The sequence below is a fragment of the Phymastichus coffea genome, unplaced genomic scaffold (assembly GCF_024137745.1).
Source record: "Phymastichus coffea isolate CEN01 unplaced genomic scaffold, Cenicafe_Pcof_1.1 PCOF00123, whole genome shotgun sequence".
Taxonomy (NCBI): Eukaryota; Metazoa; Arthropoda; class Insecta; order Hymenoptera; family Eulophidae; genus Phymastichus; species Phymastichus coffea.
The window spans coordinates 527284-547928 of NW_026706934.1; the positions used below are offsets into that span (position 1 = coordinate 527284).

General features: G+C 49.7%; 1 protein-coding gene across 8 annotated transcripts in view; it reads left to right on the forward strand.

Moving 5' to 3' along the window:
- LOC131671296 (protein turtle-like) overlaps nucleotides 1–20645 on the forward strand; it is a 160089-nt gene that overhangs the window by 98792 nt on the left and 40652 nt on the right. The window contains exon 1 of one of the 8 annotated variants that reach the window (XM_058947620.1): nucleotides 1400–1953. The exons of the other annotated variants lie outside the window; for them this stretch is intronic. The gene's annotated coding sequence lies outside the window, so the exon portion shown is untranslated. Of the gene's footprint in view, nucleotides 1–1399; nucleotides 1954–20645 lie in introns of those variants that run through there. 8 annotated transcript variants of the gene reach the window in all.

The following is a 20645-nucleotide window of genomic DNA, read 5'->3' on the forward strand; positions in this document are numbered from 1 at the left end:
CAGCTGACAGCCCGTCGCTAAGTCACGAGCACGGATCGAGGCCAATAATTGGCGCTCGGTTACGCCCGAGTGGCAGGCTGCTGCTGGCGACATCAGCAGCAGAAGCGGGAACGCCTCGCGATTTGGTTTTCATGAAGTGAGAAAAGGGAGAGGCTCAACGAGCGCTCTCGATTAAGGGCAGCCCATTTTTCTGCTTACGTAATAAACACGATTAATCTGGGCGAGCGTCGCTTTGCTGCGGACGTTGGCTGCTCAACTGAAAACGAACAATAGATCGCCGACACGATTGATTGGTTTGTCCGCGATGCCAAAAAGGCAATAAATATAGCGCAGCCGGGCATGTTATATCGAGCGAAAGAGGCCGCGATATTAGAGCGTCAAGAGATGGAGATGAAAGATTAAAGAGCTTCGTCGGGCACTTGTTTGAAAGCGATTTGTTCCCTTGAAGTAGCATGAAGGAAGCAGCAGCAGCATGAGCGCCGTTCAAAGTTTTTCGTTCGCACTCGACTGCTGCAGCACAACAATAGCCGCGGCGCGCGAAGCTCGCGGGAGAAGCAGACGAGGAGGACGGGCGACTCGCCGGACAAGGACGCAAAAATGAGCGAGCGTCAGGCGCGCGTCATCGCGGTGTCGGTGCGCGCCGCGCGGCATCGACCCACTTGTTTACGACCCCGATCGCGCGGCACGCTGCCGGCAGATTTGTATTTTCCATTTGGGATCGCGCGTCGCTGCGTCGCCCATTGATTTTCCCGCTTGCACGGCAGCGCCGGCGAGCACCCAGCCGGGAGAAAAAGGGCGAGAGACAGAGACGACTGTTTGGCGACCGCCACGTCGCTCTCATCGATCCACTCGGTGCGCGCGAGCCGGGACGGAGCGCGCGCCCGACATCGATCAATCCGATAAGCGATTCGGCGGCGGCGGCGGCGGCCCGATGCTCCTTTCCCACTCCATCTGTCGCCAGAGGAGAGAGGCCAGCGATATCCGCCGAGTAAGTCTAGCGGAGGGCCGCCGAGACACGACGACGCTTGGCCTGCGCACTCGACGCGCGCTCGTTCTCCGTAGCGCTGTTAACGCGGACTCGCGCGGCTGCACTCGAGGCCGAGTGCTCGAGAGCGAGAGCAAGCGCCCGCGAGCCGGCTAGCTTCGGCGATCCCCCTCGGCCGCGAAAGTGCGCCCGCGACGCAGGCGGCTCGCCCGTGGTCGCGCCGAGACAGGCGAACGCGCGAGGGAGCGGGGCGCCGCGGAGCGTCGGCTACGGGGCTGCCGCGCTCGCTCTCGCCGCCCTTCCGGCCGATCAATATTACGGGCGGCTGGTGGGGTGCGCCGGCGCTGTGATGGCGGCCTCCGAGAGCCGAGCGGCGGCGGCAGCGGCAGCGGCAGCGGTAGCAGCAACGCCAAGCAACGCCTCGCCGCCGCAGCCGCCGCTAGTTCGCGTTGTTGCCTCTGGCGCGAGAGCACCAGCTGTCTCGCACGCACCGCGCCGCGGCTGCTAGCTGCGACCACTCGCTGGCTGCCCGACCGCGACCGTCGCGTGCCCCGTGCTGCCGCGGACCAGCGGCCGAGAGCGCCGGTCTCCGGGTCCGCCGTCCTCGGCAGGCGCGCGCCGAGCAGCAGTGTGCGCGCGCGACCGAGCTCTCGACGGCTCGAGCTAGCAGCGGCGAGCAGCCGGCCGCCTCCGTCCGCGGGCGGGAGTGCGAGTCGGCGCGGCCCGGGCTCGTCGGCACTCGTTGTCGAGCGGCGGCTGGCCCCGCCCGAGAGCGCTGCGCTCCGCCACACCCCGCGAGGCCTCGCGCGCACGCCACAGCCACGCCGAGCCGCCGTCGCCGCCGCCGCCGCCGCCGCCGCCACCACCACGAGGTCCGCACGCCGCCGGTCTGCCGATGAGGCCACTCAGCAGCTCGAGCCGCCGCCGTCGTCGCCGCCGCTCCGCTCCTCCCGAGCTCTAGACGTTAGGTAAGCCTCGGCGGTGTCCCACCCTGCCACGCGTCTCTGCCTTCCTCGCCGCTCGGCCTCGCGACTCGCACGCGGGTCGACGCGGCCCCGAGTAACCTCCATGTGGCACTCTCCTCTCGGCGTTTGCGGCTGCTCCGCGACTTGCACGTTGGCTTTGTCGTCGGTGACATTCATATCGATTCGACTTTCAAATTGGCGCAGTCACTGCTTGTTGCCAGCACACGCGCCCCGTTACCGACGAGAAGGACGGACCTTCGGCGTGCTACCTTCTGATCCGTACCAACGACATTTAGACGGTTACGTAATCATTACTCCTCGCGTTTAAACAGCGCGACACTCGGGAGTGCAGCGAAGCATTCGCGCCGAAGTTACTTGCGGAAAATCCAAGCGGTGAATATCGATGTCCCCGCGGTAGCGCGTGCATCGACGAACCGAAAAATGGTTACGCAACAGCCTGAAAGTGTAGCGTCGAAGCTCCCTCGGCAGTTTCACCGAAGACCGGCGCGCACACGGCGAAAGAGGCCTCGTTACAAAACAATCAAGCTAGCCGCGCTGCGGAGCAACATTTGCCCAGTGAAGCGAGCCGCGCTCGCGAGCGCGGAATTCGCAGACGCGCCGCTAATATTTGACGGGTTAAACTGGATGGCGCTCGGCCGCAAAACCGAAGAAAAAGCGCGCCACGTTATTGGAAAGCCTCGCGTTCTCCTTCTTCTCGGTCAGTTTTCGTTCCCACATGCCTCTCGGATTAATCCGATGAATTTTTCGTGAAATTCCATTTGCGCGTTCAGCCGGAAGAGTGGAATAGCCGTCGAGCTCGCGTGGCGTTTCGTCGAAGGAAAACGAATGAACGACGAGCCGGGCCGCGTCGGGCGTCATCTCGGCGCGGCCCTTCCCGAAAGATTTCTTTTTTCCTCGTCGAAGCGAGCGAGGTCGATTGCCACGGGATTGCCGGCAGTATCTGTTATATTGCTCCTTTGACGCGGGCTTTTACGCTCGGTTGGCGGCGATCGTGCTCTTGAGTTACACTCGCGCTCCCAAAAGATTTACAATGCGCGCTAAAATTTACGTGCGAGCATCCGCTCGGCAAGACGCTTCGCTCTCTATTCAATACTGCCGGCTTTATAGCGCGATGCGCCGCGCAACCGTATTTCGATTTCTCCGAATGTCGTCTTTTCACGCTTGCTGCTCGCGAATGGCGACGCCGAAGCGAGCTGCAATATTTCTCCATTATCGCTCACCATTGACGTTTATTTATTTTCGCCGAAAATGCTCTTTGACGCGACGTTATTTGGCTCGATTGTCACGCCAATCACTGGCCGCACCAGTGCGGCGCTACGATTCTACTTCCTCCGACGTGCGCTATAATTTCCATTCCTCCCTTCTACCAGCTGTCGCGTCGATCCCAAATGCTCGGTTTATTTTTTCGCGATGCTTGTCTGTGGATGTGGTCTGTCAATCGTTCTTCGCGCTATATTTTTCTGTTAGATTGGCTGACGTTGTGAATCCGAAGAGCCGCGGGCGTAGAGCTGCAAACGTAGTATCGTCGGAGGCTCATGAATAAAAAGAGGAGAGCTCGTTCGCTATTCCTCGTAGCTAGGCTTCTGGGCCGTGGGATATTCTCGCAGGTGGAGAGAATAAAAATCTCGGGGATACTACGCGATAGATCGTGAACGCGGGCCGAGGTGAGCAAAGGCGGAGTGTTCTGTGGTGCGCGTCGAAGCGAAAAGAGTCGAGCTCCTCGGAGGAGGCAGAAACGAAAGTTATTAAAATGTAGCAGCAGGTTTATCATTGGCCTGCTATAGATCCGCTATTCGTGGCTGGCCACATGTTTACGTAATGTTGATCCGATGTCATTTAGCGAGCCGCTCGGACAAGTTTTCGCCGGCGCGGTCTGCGAATTCATTCATCACGATTGGCGTATAGGCGATCTGCTCCTGCATATACAGTGTATCGCTGGTCGGTGATTAATTGGCGCTCAGCCCGTCGCTTGGCATCTCTCGTTTATTCGGTAGGCGCTCGTCATATAACGGACAAATCGTCAACAATTGCGCAGGCTCTCGGGCCGAGCGGTGGCAGCGACCCGACCGACTGAAAATTTCCGCAGCAATTAAGCTTGCGAGTGGGCGGCCCAAATGTCTTGACCGAGCCACGCAGTTCGAGGAGTTAGAAACAATTTGCCCTTATCTCGGCGGCACTGCATTCCAGCGACCGTTCTATTTTTGCGAGTGCAAGACGAAGCGCTCGTGTCGGCTTTTTTGACTTCGTCATAATGGGTTTTTCGCTTTCGCTCGAGCTGATCGGACGAGAAAGAAAGGAAAGCAAGGAAAACCAGATCGAATGCGCACGCGCAGCTGGAATGTATACCACCGCGGATTGCTGCTGAATAGAGTACGAGACGAGATCTACCACTCTTTTGCTCGCGTACAAATTAAGTGCTTTCCATCAGCGCTTTCCGTAAAGAGCGACTCAGCCCTCGTTTTATTTTCATTAATGGGATTCCATTAAAAAATTTAAGCATTGAGAACGCACGTTCCCACCTAGTCTCTCTTTCTCTGAAAATAGCGAGGGGGGCAATCTCTGCCGACGTGCTCTCATTACCTTGATGACGTGCTATATTTCTGCGAATGCGCTCCTGCATCAGCTGTCTTAGCTTTCTGTTCTCTTTTAATTTTTCATCACGTCATCGTTGCACGAGCTGATTATGACGAGTAATCGCTTAGAGATACGTGACGAGAATCCTCCTGTGTATATCAGCTCGACTTTCAAACTGAAAGCGCCTTATTAACAACTCCACAGTCGACGCTATTCGCGTCGAATGCTCGCGATCTCTTGATGCTATAAATGGCAATATACATAATGTACCTTGACGATTAAGTAACGCCGTAAAAATCCTTTGAATAAACATACACTACCATCGATTACCTGCAAGCTTATCAATAAAAGCGTATTATTATGAAGTGGAAAATCTCGTATGACATTCTAGCATGGTAAATATTTCAAAACAGTAAAAATCCATCGGCTGATCAAGTCAAATGCATGCAAGCAAAAGCACAGTTGAACAGAAAATGTAAGCATAGCATGTTAGACAACTAAAACATCCTCGTTAGGTTCGCCTCTCGGCGAGGTGGGGGCTTGTAACAGCTAACGTCTGGAGAAACAGAGTAAATCATCAGCAAAGTCATACATTTTTTACCAGGGTTCGTGCCCAATTAGGGGAACGTTGGGGGCAGGGGCGGGGAGCGCATGCGCGCTTCAACTCGCCGGCCAAGATAATTGAGCGAGTGGTGTATGCGCCGCCAGACACACACCCAGTGAGAAAGAGATTCCACTCGCGGCTCAAGCGCTCACAAATAATTAAGATGGAACAGCTTCTCTCATTGTTTCGCCTGGCCTCTCTTTCAATATTTCCTTCTTTGCCGTTGCTCGCTTTTGCCACTCATTGTTTTTGCCCTTAAGCCTACCACCGCCATTGAGCGATTGCAGCTTCAAATGTTTTAAATCAAATTGTTCGTTTGTCGCCAGTGAAAATGTCAGTTAAAAAAGCAATTGTCAAAGCAGAAAAAGGCGTCGTTAGTGAGGCTTGGAATAGAGAGCGAAAGGCCGATTAAACGAAAAAAAAAAAAAAAAAAATAGACAGAAATAATGGAAAAAAGGTATCGTATTGTTCGGTTCGGTCGCTAGTGTCAGCTGCATGATAGCACTTGTTCGCTCGGGGATAACGGGCGTTCTTTATGATGATCACTTCTCTATTTTACACTGCGCTCGAAATTTCATCGGGGCGCAGATGTGCCTCTCCGATTTTAGTGACGAGTCGCGTTCACGTTCCGAATTTATGAGAGTAGTCACGACTGCCTGACAAATGGCCTTTGAGGTTTTCTCGCTGTTCTGCGATGTTTGACCGCTTTTTGCCGCTCGCGTTATTACTAGGACACGCTGCTACCACTACCACTGCCAGAATCGCCGTTAGTGCTGATCGAGTTTCCATTTCGCTTTAATTCCCGCTTCGATCTTTCTCTCTCTCTCTCTCTCTCTCTCCTTCGCTCTGTTTCTCGCACGCGCACTGTATCAGTTTTGCTGTTTACCTGTCGAATCGAGTTTCGTTTGGCTTCTCGCGCTATGGCTGCCTTTTAATTGTCAAAATAAAGTTTGCTCATTTATTCTTTTAACATCCGATTCAGCTATATCGATTTTCATGGTATAATATTTTTGGGAATTTCGTCAAGCCCGTCGACATATTTTCTTTTATATCGCTCGGACGACCTATGGAGAGATCACACGAATTGCATTTAATCGGACTTTTGAATTTGTTTTTAATTTATTTTTCCGACACGAATGCGTTATATTTTTCTTTCTCTCGCTACCGAGATAAACTAGTTTACCCAACAAATATTTGATCGAAAAACGCGACAAGGAATTTCCATAAATATCATATAATTTAAAAAAAAAATCATCGCACAGAGATCTGTGAAAGATCAATGGTAAGCTTGAAGTAAACTACTTTGGTAAAAGCCTTAAAAAATGATCTTGGCAACCCACGAAGAGGTATCCCGCAGAAAAAGAAACTTGGAGAGGATCCATCGCGTTAGGTATGCGCAAGTGAAACGAGTCCGACCTTGGTCGGGCGCGCTGTGCCGACGCTGCTGTTTGCTCGTTAGAAAAGCAGAAAGCCGTGCCAATCCTGCGGCTCGGTTTCGCGCGCTCGCTTGCGGTGACGACTGCATTGCTTGAAGGTCTCGCGCGACCTTCTGCGACCTTCTTCAAGCTTTTTCATGCTTTGATGCGATATTGCAACCCAGTGCGCCGCATCATTGTCTTTTTCTCGACTTTTTCATACTCGTTTGCAATCAAGTAAATTAAGCCCGAAGCGACAACTCATTTCAAGCTTCAAATCCTATTAGAATTTTTCAGTTCCAAGTTAATTGATTCTTTCATTGCTCGCGCGGAGCGCGGAGAAGTAGGATAAAAGAAAAGTTGCTATTGGGTAGATGCACTTATAATAGGTAGTTTCATTGAGGTCGTCGATTATAAAATAGTAGTACTTATTTTCTGTTCTTCCTATGCCCTTTTCAGTCTTTCAGGCCATCTTACTCTTCACACTGCCGTAGGAGGTTTTTTCCCTTTCCTTTTAAAACAATTAAAACCCCTATTTGACAATTTTGTTCTTTTTGCTCTGTGTATAGAACTCCCGAGAAGCATCAGACCACCGCATCATTTATTCGCTTCTACGCTATGTTCCTGGCTTAAATCCCCCATAAATAACCAGAGGAGACTAATTCGCCCCAGTTACCGAAGCTGAAGATGGGTTCCGAACCACCGAAATCGCAGTGTTAATTTCGCTGCGTGAACTTATTTGAAAGAAAGGCCATTGGTACCTACTGGCAATCGTAGCCAGGTCTCGTGCATGGGAGGAGCTACTATGGCTGTTTTCCGATGAAAAGTATTCTCGGCGGCGAGCTAGCGACAAGCTCGAGGGAGGGACGGCTGTCGTGACGCGTAGGCGTTAATGGCACGAGCCAAGTATTCTCGAAGAGCGCGCTCGTGAGCGCGAAAATCAGCCAATTGACCGGCTGAATTTGTCACGCGATGCCTCGGCGTTGCGCCGGCTCTCTAAGCGAGACGCCTTTTTATCGACAACCGATTTATCAGCTCGCGCTCGCGCGATAATGGCTCTCTCCTCTTGCTCTCGCTCTCTTCTAGTGCGCGATAAATAATGCCCGCGGAATTATTAAAACCGAATAAATTTGTATTACGATATCCTGCCATGACAGTGTTTCATGTTGCTGCTTCGACTTTCGTCTATAACCACTTTAAGCGTTCTATTGCTCTCGTTTAAACTACCCCGAGCTTTTTTTTTCTTTCATCTTCTTTACAATCTTCTTTCTTAGCTACAATCAGCGGCTTGCAATTACGCTATCCTGCTAACGTATAATTTATTTTCTCATATAAAAATAGCCTTTATCAACGGGAAGCATAGTTTCATGCAGGCAACTATAGCAAAATGCTAACGATCGTTGTTGCTGTAAACTAAAAACAGTTGAATATCGAAGTTTCATCGTCTCGGCATTAATCTTGATGGCACTGCGTATCGCGATCGCGAGAAAGACAGAACGTGATAATCACAGCTAGAAGGAAGTTTCAGGGGAGTCTGGTCACGAAGTGAGTGCATGCTTGGAAAAGCTGGCGTCGTCGGACGTTTAATAATCCAACGTGTCAGACGTAGCGCGCAGCCGGAAGGCATACCGCTAGAGAACGAGACGTAGGTGCAGCGACGTGAAGCGAGGAGTGAGGGAAGGGCGTGTGTGTCGCGGGGTGGGGGGGGGGGGGTCTTAAAGGGCTAGATTTTGTGGACGCGACTGACACTGACAAATAGCCGTGGCTCCGGCAAATATTGCACCAGGGTAAACAGATTTGTCATTGGAGAGCGAGTGAGCCGAGCGAACGATTAGTTCATACGTGCAGCCGTCGCAGAGTTCGACATGCGTGCGTGCGCGGCATTTGCGGATTATCGGGATTTCGAAAATGTGCTCAAGCCATTGGTCATTTGACAGCCGGGAATTCAACGCGACTCCATCCAGTCTCATTATCGACGTTTCGTTCTCTTTTCTCGTAAACTTCGGCGACGAGTCTGTGCGAAAGCTCGGCCTATGGCCACGGTCGATTAGAACGGACGCTGCGGAAAGTTTGGCCTCTCGATGTCCAATGAACGTCAACGTGTCGCCGCTGCAGCTAGCGAGTGGCCGGGCGAGATTGTCGCGCCACTGCGGATGCGATTCTTCGCGCGGCTCTCTGAATAATTCGGCTAAGCGGTGCGAAGTCGGCCCCGCGAGCGATCGTATCAATTGTGCATTCGCTTGACAGACAGTGACGGCGAGAGTGAGAGGGAGGGAGAGGGCTTATCGCGTCGCGCGCACGAGAGCAGCGCCTGCTTGCCTTCTCTCGAGTGCACTCAAAACTCGAAGCCCGCAGCCACGAATAATAGGCCAGTTCGCTCTCTCTCTCTCTCTCTCCCTCCCACCCTCTTGTCCCTTTCTCGCCGCGCGGCACCTCCGTTGCCGTTTGTTACTCGCTCGAGTGTGCAGTCGCCGGGCCGCCACAGCTTGCTCACTTTGCCGCCGTCGATCCATGCATTATTCTACCTCATGTTTTTCTTTATCAATTTTATTATACTTTGCGTTGCTATTGACTCCTTATATACCATATTTCCCATCAATCTACTCGCCAGTATTTGTTTTCTACATCTTTCGCGCTGCACGTTGATAACGCTATCAATCTTGCCTCGGTTGTCAGTTTTCATTTTCATTTATTGTCAACGTATTTTACCCCTCCAACTTCGTTGGAACATTGACATGTATATTTTATTTCAGTGCTCTACAATAATTAAATATAACTCGTAAAACTTATCAATCCTTGCGCAAAAGCTACGTAATCTCATTACACGTTTGCGACGCAATTTAACGAGTTGTTTTTTCGCCTGCTGCAGATTTTGAAAAACAAGTATTCGCCCCGCTTTTCTCGTTGGCAAAACTCCAAGTCTGAATTATAATGAGTAAATGTAAAAATTCCGAGGATATTTTTTCCTCCGTAATAGGATTCACTTTGCTCCACATACTCGTTACATGCTTTTCGAGTGTATGGCTATATGTGTGTAGGATTGGTGTAATTGCCATTTCCATACGTCTGTCACGCGTTGAAAAGTGGCAGATTGAAAGGCAATCAATATACAATTGCGAAAGAGATAAAAGGGGTGGGGGGCAGATATTGAAACATTTAATATGCAAAGCTATGAGAATTTTATTTCGTTACAGCTCGAAGGGAAATTCATAATAGCCCTTCGAAACAGTGAGTGCAACAGCGTACACCCACGAAAATTTGCCACTAACCCAACGTACTAAGTTGGAAGTCTGTATAGGTCCATCGTGCTCCTAATTCGAGCTTAATAATCGCTTGAAATGAAATTTAAAGGACAGTCTCTGAGCGCGCGAAAACTGGAATTCAGAGTAGGAGAGCGAGAGCTGGCTAAAGTTATTATGCTCGCGCGACTAAGTAAGTTTACGTTTATGCGCCGGCTGCTTTAGGCAGCTATATCGTCTCGCGCAAATAGAAAGTTCGTAGCGTCGCGCAGCTGTAGCCTGTTTGCACTCTGCATTTCTCTCTCTCTCTCTCTCTCTCTCTCTCTCGGCTTTTGGCTCTCGAGGGGGAGGGTAGATACGTGTACGCGACAGCCACCCCTTGCGGAAATTCGAGTCTCCCTCGCGCACAGCCGAAAGAGGCTATTAAAAGGCAGATAGACGCAAAGACAGACCGACTGTTGCGGGGCATCCTCGGACTGCATATTCGGTAAGCGTATTCTAGAGTTTCGCGCTGTCACTATGCGACTTGCACTTTTCCATGGCTTCCGACCTTTCATAGGACTCGTCTGCTGTTGTTCCTCTTTTCGCTCGCGTGCAAGTCAGCCAATTATCAGTGGTGATTTTTGTTTTGGTGCACCTGTCGTCAAGTGCGAAATGTTCTCCCGCAGACAGAAATATGGTAACGCGCGCAGCCAACCAACAGACTCGCAACGGGTACGCACCAAAGCGAGGAAAATCATTACAGGAGTGCATAGCGTGCCCCAGCGAGTTTTTTAATAAATCTCACGAACGCGAGATAGAGATAGCGAGAGAGACACGTGCAAACACATATCCTAGTTCTTTTGCGATGTAAATGTGAGCGGCGCTGCCTGAATTTAAATTGTCCGCGCGCACGGCACAAAAATATTTACTCTGCCGAGCGAAAATCGATACGTCGCTAGCTCGCAAATTTTACACCGAATGCCGACTGCGCTCGCCTCGCCGTGGCTTCTTGTATTTTTAATTCCTCTCGCAAGCTCAACGCTCTACAGAGAATACTCGAGTAGCATCCTTTCCATCTGCGTGCAATAAACTACCCAGCGCGCCGACGGCCTTCGTATAATAGCCACAACGAGGAGAACGACAAGAAAGCACTGCGATATACATGTTCTCTTGTCGATCGATAAGTACGCGCATGCATATTTCAACATAGAAATTTTCAAATGTCGTCGTTACAAACTCGTACATTTTCGCGTGACAGTGGTAGCGGCGTGTAGTGCCGCACGGATCAAGCTGGCGATAAGCAAGGGTAAACGAACAGAATTGAAGTCGGAGAAAGAGCGAGTGTCGGCGGCGGAACGGAAAAGGAAAATCGATTGGACCTCGTATGTTTGTGTGCATGTACGCGGAGCTTGGCTTGCTTGGCTTATCGGGGGGACCTGTTTAGATGCGGAAATTATCTCACAATGAAGCCACATACGAGTCCTAGAGTCGCCAGCCCGCTGTTTGCTATACGAAGTCGAAAACATGAAAAGACGAGGAACGAGAGCGAGAAGAGAAAGAGAGAGAGAGAGAGAGAGAGAGAGAGAGAGAGAGAGAGAGAAAGCTTGTACACTCATTTCTCGGACAAGTGAGACGGCTAAGAGCACTTCGCTTCAGTTCGATTGTCCGCCGCCGTCGTCGTGCGGGCAAGAGCAGCAACTGCTACAGCCCTGACTTTATACGTATACACATACACACACACAGGCATACGTACACTATCCTCCCTTTTTAGCTTTCCAATCGTTGAATTTCCTACACTCTTACTCGCTCTTTGACTTATCTAGGCGGTCGTGTCCTGACGGATCTGTGGAAGTTGAGGAAAAGGAGTCAGCTCTGCCATGAAAACCGAGAACATCGTCGTCTCAAGCTTATCTGTGCCGATATAAAAGCGAACGTAAGCAGTGTTCGCTCACCGCGCCCAAATACATTTCCGATACTTGGTAATACAACAGCCCCACCGCACTTTCGCTGTTGACAGAGACGTTTAGCGCTCAACAAAGCGTGCGCCAGCTACAGGTAAAACTGAAAACGCAGTCGGCGACATTACTGAACGCGCAGGCATCGCGGCAAGTAATCGATTAGTCGGGAACGAAATTGCCGAAGAAGCATCGTTGGATCTTGGAAGAGTTTACTGGAAAAATTGGCGTCGCTGATTAATCTTATTGGGGAAGTTTGGAAACGGAAAAGAAATCTAGGCAGCAAGTTGAAATCCCGGCGTAGTTTTGCACAAGTTGCGCGAAAAGAATTATAGCGCTGACACGCGAGCCGCGATCTGGAGAGACGAACCTTATCGGTGACGGGCGCGCGCGTGACGCAATGTCTCGCTTGCGTCTGGATTGGCGCTCAGTGTGCGTATACAGCTTTCTCGTCGAGCGCGCTCGCGCGCGGCCGGGTCACCCGACGCTTACGGCAACATTGGAGAGCAGCGCGACAGACGTAGCGAGTGAGCGACAGAGCAAGCCCGGCGTGTAAACAAGCGCGATAAAACAGAGGCATTGTCAGGCCATGTGTCGTCGGGGAAAGCACTGTGCTACCGCCGCTGCCTCATCGCCGTTTACTTGCCGCTCGGATGCCCCCACTCTTTTTCTCTTTTCTCGCTTTTTCATTATGCGCCGATTCTCTTGCAGCCCCCCCCCCCCCCTCCCCGCGCCCCTTTAACTTTATCGTCGATCCTTATTGACTCATCGCTCGCGGCTACGTTTTTTTAGCTTTGCTTATCGCTTTGTCCACTTGCCTCTATTTGTCCATTCGTCACGTGCTGTGCTGCATTTTTGCTTTTATTCCGACGCTGCTCGTTCCCTTTCTCTGTGAGAACGAACTCCGTTCCAATACATTTTTCCCATCATCTGCATATCATCAGTCGCCATGAATTATGGATAGTACAGATTTGCACGTGCTCATGCGAAATATTATACGATAAAATTGTGTATCATAGTCAGTAGTCGAGCCAGAGATATGGCGAGCCAATTTACATTTTTCTTTCATCTTGAATTTGTGGGAACGGAGCGGAGGAAATTTCGAGGAAATAAAACCGAGGTTCTAAAAAAATAATGATAATGACTCTTCGTGGCTACAATTCTAATTGGCGAGGAAGTTGCACGCTTGACAGATCACAGCACAGTGGGCATGAAACTGCACATGTGCGTGAAAACGTAAAAGTCAGATTTGTCATAGTTGCCGAGTTCGAAGGTCCTTGGAATTTGTAGAATTTCCGCTCGGTCGAGTCTGGTGCGTTCTCGCTCTCTTCTGCTGTTTCGGACCGTGTACGTGTGCGAGCGCGCGTCCGTCTGTGTGTAAGTGTACTAGCTCATTCGCTCGCTCGCAACGTCCCTTTCTTCAGCTTGACAAAACCGCGCGGAAAATCCGACCTACCTTTGTCAAACTGAACTGTCGCAAGTTGCGCCAACTTCCAATTGTGCCATAGTTTCGCTTTTGCTCGGCGTGGAGATAGTTGAGCTTTGCGCTCGCCAAGTATGCCACGCTCGCGCTTGTTTGACTCAATTTTCATCTGCTTTGTACCCTGCATTCCCTATCGGGTAAATCGCTCAAGCTCTTACTCAACTTTAGAAATCGACATGTTTGATTATCGATTCGACATGCATTCTAAACCATCCGACTCGAAACTTTCGATACAAGTACTCGAATGCAATTAAGAGTGAGAAAGTAAAAAAACAGCTCTCTTTTTTTAGGATAATTCATGGAGAAAAACGAAAGGATAAAGTCGTTCTCGATGAAGGGTCTGAATAAAATTTTCGAACGAGTAGTCCCTTCATCTTACTTAAAAAACTTGCTGTAAGCCCTCTCTCTCGGCTTCTCTCTCTCAGGCACGTCGCGCCAGAATATAAAAGCACGAAAAATCTTTGAAATTGCCCGGATATGCAGAGCTTCTTTTTACGTTCGTATCGCGGCTTGACGTACTACTGCGGATGTGCTCTCTTCTCGCCCACTGCAGCGTCAATGTTATTGCTTGAGAGTGCCGCAGCCACCTTCGATCAAGAGTTTCCTTTTTCAAGTTTTATTATCCGAAACTCGACCAATAAGCACTTTGCAGACGAATGGAGCTTCTGCTTTTATCATTAATTAAATCGTGTTCGCTGAATTCTGTACGAAATTATTTTCGGCCAACAAGTGAAAAAGAAACGCACGCGTGTGTGCTTTCTGCCGCGCAGGTTTTTCAAAAGGAATGGGTTAACACCGTGGCGCGTAGTAAAAACGTGCTCGGCTTTTCGGCAAAATTCTAATTACACAACGCGCTACTTTCGTCGCAGAACTTTTGTACGTTTCGCGGGCGTGCACCCGCAATTCGTCGCATTTGTTTGCACGGCGCTACGCTCCGTCACGCCGTTTTATTTATTTATTTTGGTTTTTTTACTTTTTTTGTGGAGGGAGACGGAGGGGGGGGGGGATGGACAACGCGCACGCAAAAGTTATTAGCGAGATGTGGCAGTGCCGCCTCTCATTTCTCTGTCCCGACGGGGGATTGCGCCGAGCAGCAGACTGCGTGCCGCATTAGAAGCGAACGAAACCGAGAAATTACGAGCTGGGATGTATTCCCCGAGGCGACGCGCAGCTGCCGCCGTCCGGATCAAGCTCGCCCCAAAGTTGGCCTCGGTAAGGAATATATATCCTCGAGGATTTCAGTCGCGCAACCGCCTGCGCGCGTACCTGCAGACCTTAACTTTGCGCTTGTTTTTTCCCACCGATGATACGTCGTCCGCGCTCTCAACTGCTTTATTAATCGAGATAATTAAGTTGAGCGCTTCGCTCGTTGACACAAAGAGATTGGATGAATGCTCCTGAAATGTTTACGCGACTTCTCTCCCTCCGACAGATTAATTACTTTACGGAATGCAGACGATTTCTTGACTTTCGTCGGCGGGTTTCCTGTACGTCCAGGCTCCTCCTATTGTCATTTCTCTTCTTTCGCTTTGTTTTAATTAGACGAGAAGCTATGTTTTCGATCAATCAAGCAGCCGAAAGTGCCCGTGGTAATTTCACAAACTCACTTGCGGATGTTTAAAACGATTATTGATCTTGGTATAACCAGCGGTGACGGCGCGATGTATCGCGAGATAAATAAGATAAAGCGAAAAAGCAATGTCCCTGCGTGGACAACTATTCCGTTCGCATAGTGCACAATGAGTAAGCGAAATTGCGAGTGGGCGGGCGAGCAGAATTCGATTCATAGATCATCGAGAACGAGAGAGAGTTGCGATGCTATCGCCCGTTCCGCTTGGCGGGAACTTTCGTCGCTACGCTGTACCCGAGTCAATTATATCGTTAGCGATCGTTATCGCCAATTTACACGAGCATTAGCTTCGGCCGTGGAATAATGTTTGTCGAAAGCTGCTCTCGGGGCATTCTCTCTCTTACATCTCGTTGCCTCAAGTTCAAATATCTAGTCGCTCGAGAAATAATCGAAAGTGCTGGGAGCTTTGCATCGTCCTAGTGTGAGTAAACGAGGCAGCTTCTCTCTCACTCTCGCGCGTTCTTCGCGGACTCTTAAGCTCATCTCGCCATCCCTATTATTATATAACCTAAAGCCATCAATTTCGACAATGGGAAAACTTTCCACGGAGTCGCGCGCAACGCCAAATATTTGCAAACGATTGTCCTCGCCTAGCTTCCTTTTTCAAGCTTCAATAACTTTGATTTTCCCAAGAAGAGTTTGAATGCTGTTGATATTGCAGCTTCGCGATTATCTTGAATCTTCGTCCGCGAATATTATATAAGTTAGCCCTCTAGTTTTTGCTTTAATTAATACGAGAACTTTTGAAATGTTGTCGGTCAATTGATTATCCATTTATTATACGGAAGCTTACACTATATCGACTATCGATAATTGGCAAGTTTCATCCCATGCTCCAATGACTGTACGGGCGCGCCAAAATTGGCAATCATGATTTTTTGGATATTTTTTGGAAGAGCGATCGCAATGTCACTGGAATTTGGGGATGGCCGAAAGAGCTGACTAGAGTAGAAGTGTTGCTAGGTGTTTCTAGGTGCGCTGATTGCCCGGTCGACGCTACAAACTGCAAACAGAATAAAACTACGAAAGCTAGGTGGACTCAGAGAAAGCTTCATTGAATCCCTTTCCCATGGAGCTCAATCAAAAGCTTTATATCGATCTAGGCGCACGCGTATTTCCTCTGGCTTTCACGACGCAGCGCATTTGTCAGAAAAGATCACGCGGCAGGCTCAATACAACAGATTTATTGCCGTCCTACTTGCGCAAGGAATATAGATTATTGCAGGCTATATCGGACCTGGATTCAAAACATGCGCGTCGATGTGGATGTTCAAGTTTTACAAAAAATCCCACTCTGTTTACTAGCCTGTTGGCTGCTGTTGATTTTATGTTCCTGCGTGAAAGCAACTTATGAATTTTTCATCATACCGTACCGTGTAGTTTCAATAACATGAAAAAATCCCATAATCTGGTTTTCTTTGACCTTTGTGCCGGGATCATTTTGATTTCGGTAAAATGGATATTTTATTAAAGCTGCTTGTGCTTGAGACTTGAACTTTTCCGCTTAATAAATGGAGAGCCTTTGAATCAGGTTGACTTTTTTCGAATTTGAGAATTTCAAATTAAAAAGCTACTTTGTCCGGGGAAATGAATTTGGAAGCTGCTTTAATGGCTTACTTGTTTTGCAATGTACTCTGAAAATGATCGTTATATTGCTTTCTCGCGAACGAAAAAGGAAAGAAAAATATTTATTGAAGCTTTTTGGAGGAGTTTGAAGAGGCTTTCATATTCATATCTAGATTCAGAGTCTATCGCAGGAGAAAACTTGCATAGAGGTCCTCGAAGAATGCTTTTCAACTATAACGCAAGGATGAAACTCGCGAGCAAAAGGTCGGAGAGAGAGCATCAAAGCAGCCCATTCACCGATGAAAAATTCAGGTTTAACAGCGCGACTAAGGTAGCGAAAGCCATTGAAAAAAACTTTCTATTCGGCGGCAAAATGAGTTTCGTCGGGGGGCCTACGTGGTCGGCGTCGTTTTTGAGGTATTTTTTCGTTCTCGGGCAGCTTTCTCCGGTAAGATCATGATTCAGGACTCGCCCTGACCCCTGGCCTTCGAGCAAAGTCATCTTTTCATAGCGAGGCAGGGATGACGCCTCTGACCTCGGGCGTAGTACACGACTTGAAATCGCAAGAACCGTTGCGTAGCTATGAATGCGCTGCTCGTATCTTTCGCGAAGACGACCCTCGCTTATCTTCGTCTCCTTTCGGCCGCTTCTTTTCCTCGCTTTCACATCGTTCTTTACAATCTGGTCGTCTATCCCATTTTCGAGTTTGTTCGAAAGCATTCGGCACGTACACACCTACACCGGGCGCAAATAACGAAGGCATTCGCATGCAAGCCGCTCGGATTACAATGTAACGGAATTGCAATTGATCGGCAGGCTTAGCACGAAAAACATTGAAATTCCCTTAGCCCGGGCAGCCGTCAGCGCGCGAAAGGATCGTTATTTATATTTCTTTTTCGGTTGATTGGGCGCAATCAATAAGTTGTTGCCAGCCGCTGTACACCGCAGCAGAGCGCGCGCTAAGCAAGAACACGGCAGCGTGGAAAAGGGATTGCGCTTGGCGTTGGACTTCCGACGAAAGCGATTCAAAGCTGCTCTTTGCGCTCGACGCTCGCGATCCGCGCTCGACAGCTCAAGCTCACGCGGTGTTGCATGCAGATGGGATGCGCAAGCCCGAAAGCAGCAAAAACGTGGCTTCGGCTTTGCATAATAATTTCTGCGGCTCCCTTGCCTCAGCCCCAGCGGCACCGACTCTTTCTCTCCTGCTCCCTTTCCCTTCCTACCGCCACGCCCGCTTTCGTTCACCTCTTTCTATTCGCATTAATGTCAATGCCTTCTTGCGTGCACGCGCGATTTCTCACCAAGCACTGCTACAGAGATTGTCGAACAAGTATCCGAGCAAATCTCATCGTGTATCGGATGTGCGCAAGTAATAAACTCAAACTCCAGACGCTACGCTCCGCCGGACACAGAAATATCGATGGCTTTACCGACCATTTTTCACTTTTCTTTTGCTTGCCTGCACGTTCGATCGTTCTGTCGCTTAATCTACTTGTGTAATTACCGACTTTCCTTTATAATATCAAATTCATACAGCCACTTTCATTCGGACTGTTTTTTCAAACGTCGCAGATTCTTCAAATAAAAGCCAGCTTGAGTGTTTTTTGTTTGTTCGATAGGTGTCGAGTGTTACGAACTATTGAAAACGACAGCTGCACCTACAGAAAGAATACCTCACATACATCCCGTCCAGCCACACGTTTTCTGACTCTTTCACGCTCGAAAACTCCCTATTCATTCCTAGACTCATCAATTTTCACATTTTCCTCTCCCGTTAGTCCTCCATTACTCTTTCACACTCGCTGATCAGTAGGATGAGTGAAAAAGATCTATTCATAGGCGCTCGTGTAAGCGGCAACGAACGGCGGCCTCATTGAAAACCTCGTGGCTTATTCGTTGAGTGCAGGTACGTTCGCGAAAATTGCGAACTGCGGATGAAAAAACCGATCGAAGAGCAACACCGAGGAAGTCGATCGATTTCAGCGTGGACGTATAAAATGGAGGTAAAAAAAGACAAAAGCCTGCCGAAATATCCGAAATTCGACGCGTAATCTACATGCATCGCTGCGGCGCGGCAGATTGATAACGCGAGAGAGAGAGGGAGAGAGAGGGAGAGGTGAGACGAGGTACGATACGCGCATGTGCGCACGTGTGTTCGGGGTGCGAGAGTTGGCGTGACACGGAAGCCAATTAGTTGGGCTGTAATTTCTAAACCGAGCGCGCCTGTACATCTATCTTTGTTGGCTTGTCGGCCTCTGTTTTATATGATTTTTGAAAATTGCCAGAACACCAGAGACGCCTCGCGCGCTATCCACCGATACGGGCGCTACACACATACGCCCCCCCCCCCCCCCGGCAAACTGCACGCGTTTTCGTTTTATTCGCCGCCACTGCAAAATTATTTACGCGCAAGCGCCCTTATACCCATTCCATTAGCGCTCTCGATTGTTCAGTTTCGTTTGACCGACGTGTGACGCTGCTGCGGGCATGCCCGCGCCTATATAAAACAAGTTCGCGGCTAAAGTTATAATTTCGCTGAAGCACTGTTTCGTATTTTCCAGCAGCGAATCCGCCACGATTCTGGGTTGTTGTGCGCTGTGGCGAATTAGCGCCGACAGCTACGTTACTTCGCAGCAACTTTTTCCACTGAATGAAAAGCTGAACGCGCGCTGAAAGAGATTGTAATGAAGAAGCAAGGTGAACGAACGGACGAGTTGTTTGATCGCACCGTGAAAGCACTGATAATTGAGAATTAAGCGCCTATGAAATGGAACTTGTTTGAAATTGAAAGCGAAAATAAATTGGAGCGCTAAATACGCCGTGATCATTCGGAAACATAGTTGCGCGATAATTGATCGAATGTCGTACATGCGCATAGACATGCACGTTTCCCTCGGCGAATGAAACGACAAGCGAGGCAAATGAAGGCGCAACTGAAAATACGAGTCCCCAGGACGCAGCGTGCAAAAACATGCGAGCGAGACTGTAATGAAAGTAAACAGGTAGACAGACCGCGACGAAGCGAGACAGCGTGGATATAGGCGTAACGCTGGACAATTGAGTGAGGTAGAGAGAGAACAGGCAGCTCGATCCCCGTGGGCCAGGCCAATAAGCACCGGACGCGAGTCCTGTTATGACGGATAACGTCGCGACTCCCTGGTGAGCATCCAACTAACACGCTCTCGCGAATTAAATGGCCGCGCTCCATCTCTCTCTCTCTCCCTCTCTCCGACCAAACAGCCGGCCGACCAATCGATATCCACGAATACCCACACTTGTGCGTAATCCATACAAAATGTTATACATGTATACACGCATTTTAGTCATTTTCACGTTTAAGTGGCTAATGAATTTCATCCACGGGAGCAGCGGGCTATACGTAAAATAATGTGAAATTCACGCGTGACTGCGCTCATACATAATATTGATTAGGAACATGCAGTAAAAAGTGTGAATTTGAATGGTTGCCTCGACAAAGTCGTCGTGAATGAGGAACGCACTATTGTGTCGTAATTTGAATTATGTTTTGAATAAGTACAATTGATATTTCAACTGAAAAAAGGAAGCGTTGAAGCGTTTCGAGGCTTTATAATGTTGTTTGGCCGTGCATTGGTTGCGCGAGAGGAAATCGCGCCAAATGTATAATTAATTGGCGAATGCCACAAGTACATCACGTACACGAAGTAATCGTTGGGCGACAAAGCAAGCCACGATAGATTGATCGAGCAGAAGTAAGGGCCACGCGAAGGAAGCTTGCAGTAGCAGCGATTGTTCAAACAGTTGGACGCCTCGACAGAATTGGCTGCTGGCGTCCCTCTCGATAGTCCGTCCGTTTGCTTTGCTGCAGCAGCGCGCGACTCGCCACCAATGGCCAAGACACGCTCGATGACACTGAGCAAACACTGCGTTCGCGCGCGCGCCCACTCCCCGTCCCCAGTCCCGATTGGCCTCGGTCAAGACGCTAATTCCTTCGGATCTCGCTCTGGACGAGGTGCCTGTTGGAACTACTGGCTCGAGCATTGTACCACTATATAATCGACTTAATGGATTTCGATTTCGCATTCGCGCCTCGACGTACTTGCCGCGTGTGCCAACGCATACTCGCCTCCGAGATAATTGCGCCTGGCACGCGCAACTGATACTCGCGCGCCTCACCGAGCCTGATCGAACTTGATTTCTACTACTCGCTCGCGACGAGAATTAGCCAAAGAAGAGAAAGAGAGGGA